The sequence below is a fragment of the Saccopteryx leptura genome, chromosome 5 (genome assembly GCF_036850995.1).
Source record: "Saccopteryx leptura isolate mSacLep1 chromosome 5, mSacLep1_pri_phased_curated, whole genome shotgun sequence".
NCBI lineage: Eukaryota > Metazoa > Chordata > Mammalia > Chiroptera > Emballonuridae > Saccopteryx > Saccopteryx leptura.
The window spans coordinates 143,933,983-143,938,254 of record NC_089507.1 but is presented as its reverse complement, the minus strand read 5'-3'; the positions used below and the strand labels follow the sequence as shown (position 1 = coordinate 143,938,254).

Here is a 4,272-nt window from a genome sequence, read left to right as displayed (position 1 = left end):
GCCAGTGAGAGAATTTTGTATTTTGTGATATACTGTTTTTGATGATTCCATAAAGTAACCAAAGGAGGACTTTAATGTTTTATAACACTTTTCAGTTGTAAATTAGCAGAAGCCTTGCATGGTTGCTTTCTTGGTCTGTTTCTAAAACTCAGTGTAACTCTGATGGTTAAAACAAGCTATTTGATCTGTTCAACTTCCTAGAGCAGAGTTTAATAATAATAAAGAAGTGATTCTGATGGTTTCTTGGAAATTAAACAGAAGACAAAAGTTCATTGTGCTGCCTGACCAGGTGGTGGCACAGTAGATAAAGCATCGACCTGGGATTCTATGAATACAGGTTCCAAACACTGAGGTTGCTGGCTCACCAGTTTGAGCACAGGTCACTGGTTTGAGTTTGGGATCATAGACATGACCCCATGGTCTTGATTTGAGGCCAAAGGTCGCTGGTTTGAAGCCCAAGGTCACTGGCTTGGGCAAGGGGTCATTGGCTCAGCTGGAGCCTCCCAGTCAAGGCACATGTGAGAAAGCAATCAATGAACAACTAAACTGCCACAACAAATTGATGCTTCTCATCTGTTTCCCTTCCTGTCTGTCTTCTTCTCACAAAAAAGAAACATGTTTGTTGTGCTGTTTTCTATTCCACAACTATTAGCCAGGTATTTTGGGCAAACGTACTTAAACTTTTTTTCTAATTTACTTTATTAGCTTTTTTGAGACAAAGTGATCAACAAATTCCAACTTTCAAATATCTCTTAAGACAGATTTACTAACTACCTTCCTAATACCAACATTAAATAGTAAGTTTAATGTTGACATAATGACAGCACAAAATACTCTCATGAGAATGCCACTGCAGGAATTACACTTCAAGCTTGTTGCATTCTGTGTATGCTGTCTTTTGGAATAAGAAATCCTCCAATCTTACCTTGGCTTAATTAGAAGCCATAGTTTCTTAGCTGCATCTTTTCCCAAGTGAGACTGACAAAGATATTTAATTGTATAGCTAGTGTTAGGGAATCTTTGTAGGACTTTAAAGGGCAATATGACCAAGTGTTTCCCAGAAAAAGCAATTCAAAAGGGGAAAATATCTGTATGGTACATGATAAGGAATAATTTATTATTTGAAAAGTTCTTCAACAGTAAAATCATCAACCCAGTAGGAAAATAGACAAAGTTTATAGTGAGGGTAGTTCATATATATATGCAAAAAATAATTACAAAAAACTCATACACCTATACAAAAAGCTCAACTTTATTCTTAAAGAAATAAAAATAATAAAGCATTTGAGATCTTGGTTCCTGGTATGTCATGGGTTTGACTCAAATAAACATAATAATTATCTTAAAAAAGAAAATTGAAATGCTATTTTCAGCTAACAGATTGGCAAATATCAAAAGTTGCAGTACAATATTGGTAGTTTTGTGGTTTTTTTAAAATTTTTTTATTTATTCATTTTAGAAAGGAGAGGGGGGGGGAGAGAGAGAGAGAGGAGAGAGAGAAGGGGGGAGGAGCAGGAAGCATCAACTCCCATATATGCCTTGACCAGGCAAGCCCAGGGTTTCGAACCAGCAACCTCAGCATTTCCAGGTCGGTGTTTTATCCACTGCACCACCACAGGTCAGGCTACAATATTGGTAGTTAAGTGTGCAATCTGGTGCATTTTCATTTCGGTATCCTTTCTTTCCCTCTATAGCCCATAAACTGACCAATCCTACAGATCTAGGAGTAATTTATTTCCCTGGCAGCAACATCTTTTTACGTGCATGGGAATGTGATTTAAGCTAATTCATTAAGATTAATCTCAGGATTGTTTGCAATGCCAAGACAAAAATGTTCTCTCTCTCTTCATAGGTGGACCAGAAAATAGATAACCTAACTCAGAAGCTTTGGCAGACTTTTTCTTATTTGAGAGAAACTGGCCTGAGTAGGAGAATGGCCTACAGAGAATAAAGAGGAAAGCCAAAGTCTTATTAAGCCACACAGGAAGCCTGTCCTCCTGCTTCACTTTTATTATTGGTCAGTAAATCTCTATTTTATAACTCAGTCTGTTAACTGCAACCATAAATATACAATCAATTGAGTCGTTTGGTCTTTCTGGAGTTTTTCTGGTTTCCCCTGTGGCAAATGGTCCCATGAGGCAATGAAGCCCTCAAAGACATAAAAGTCAGAGCAACAGAGGGTAAAAACCCTCCAGGTTGATAGCTCCAACCTTTATTCTGTAACAATATGCTTGTATGTATGAGGAAGTCATGAACAGATACAGAAGACACCAAGAACAGATTTCTTTGGGGAGAAAGATCAGGGACTTCAGTACAAAACTCACATTTTACAGACTCTCCTGTGTTGTTGATTATTATCAAAACCATGTGCATGCTAAAGAGATCTCAAAAAGCAGCTTTTTCTTGTAGGACTTACTAACATAGTAGGTACACTATCACCATAAAGCCTTTTTATACTACTTTGGTCATATAAAATTGTTCAAAGTTCTGCTGTAGAACAAAAGTTCTTATTTGTCATCTTTCTCCTTTGTCTTTCTGTACACCATCTCTCGGAAACTTGCTAGAATGTTATTTTTTTTTTTCATCTCTCTTTTTGGTTAAAGGATGCAAGGGCTCTCTTCTCATCTGCACTATAGATCTGGTTCTCTTTATACAGTTGCACAGCTTCCCTTCTGTGATGCCTGCTACCAATCATAACATAACCTGAACATTCAAATGAAGCAATCTCTTCACTTGTCAGCTCAACTTCACCTCTTCATGGAACATGCTTTCCAGCTTTTACATACTCAGCCATAGCTGCACCTTCACCTGGAAGCAGAGCATGGCCATAGTTCAAAAGTTTCTCATCTTGAGAGGTGTTTATTATAGGTGCTTCTGGGCCTATGAGATCCACAGTACCTGCCATCTTTGAGTGCTCAATCCAGTATCTTCCAGCAGCTCCTCTTCAGAATCCTTATATAGCTTGAGTCACTGGATTCTTTTTCAGTCTTCTTATTCTTCTTTTTATTGTATTTCCCCCGTCGGAACTTCTTTTTCTTCTCTTTGTTCTTGGATTTTTTTGGTTCTCTTTTTCCCATCATCAGAGCTAGGATTAATGTCAGAGTCTGAATTACTGTCACTATTATCATAATCTCTTTTATATTTCCTTTTGGAACTCTTTTCCTTCTTTTCTTGTTTTTTGAGCAACTGGTCTTCCTTTTCCTTTTTTCTTCTTAGCTAGAATCAGAACTGCTGGTCTTCTGAGTTTTTACATCTTCATCTTCAAATAGGGTGTGATCATCATAATCCTGCTCAAGAAACTTTGTAGAAAGCTCCCACACCTCAGGAGCTCACAATTCCCCAATCCTTTTCCTCTCAGCCTCCTCTGCCCATAGCTCTCCTCCATCTCGCAGACTTCTTCCCACTGCCTGTCGCTTGCGTAGCGGTGGTGATGGTAGCAGTGTCCACCGCAGTAGATGGGAGAGAACAAGGAGATGCGCAGCCCAGCGGGCAGCTCTGGAGACCCGGAGCCAGTGAGGGGTAAGGAGCAACGGGGGACAGATTCCACAGCGGCTTGAAGCCCTCGCAGCCGTGGGAGCGAGAGCGGAAACGGCTGCTCCTTGATGAGCTACGTCATCGTCCATGGGAGCCCAGGCTGTCCTCCGAAGAGCTAGACCAGGACACTGGTTCCTTGGGCTGCATGTCCTCAGGTGACCGAGTGGTTAACGCTGGATCCAGGGAACGTGGCTGGCCAACAACTTCTGGGGCGCCCGCAGTGTCGCGCAACTTCGGTTTCTGGCTGGTTGCCGGGGAAGCTCCGCTGTGCCAGCACCTAGGCGAGGCAGGCATCAGTTTCTGTCCTGAGTGGGTGGGGGGTACTATCAAAACTGTGTTTGGGGTTTACGATTCCCAGCCTGAGCCCCATGGAAACATAAAGAGATACAAATATTGATGGACTTACAACTTATGCAACTTACGACCATTCGACTGTAGGACCACAGTCGCCAGCCAGGACTGCTCCGCGTCTGGCAGCACATGCGTTCCCCAGCTGGGCCTATGACAGTGCGGACCAGCTTCCGGCAGCACTACCATCTCCGCGTGCACAGTTTCGACTGTTATCCCAGACTCGGTACAACAATTTGTGTTTTGTGTCTTGGATATTTTTCATCAAATCCCTTCCAAGATGTCTACCAAGAGGAAATTGTCTTTGCAAATATTAAACCAGTTGTACTGGTAATGCAGTGTTTTACTTAAACCTGACAATGTAAAAATAAGTAACAAAATGGTGTAGAG

At 41.2% G+C, this 4,272-nt stretch overlaps 1 pseudogene; it reads right to left on the bottom strand.

Annotated features, from left to right (window-relative positions):
• Positions 1-2,378: 2,378 nt before the first annotated feature.
• LOC136406574 (NKAP-like protein) lies at positions 2,379-4,071 on the bottom strand (annotated as a pseudogene).
• Between the last annotated feature and the right edge of the window lie 201 nt (positions 4,072-4,272).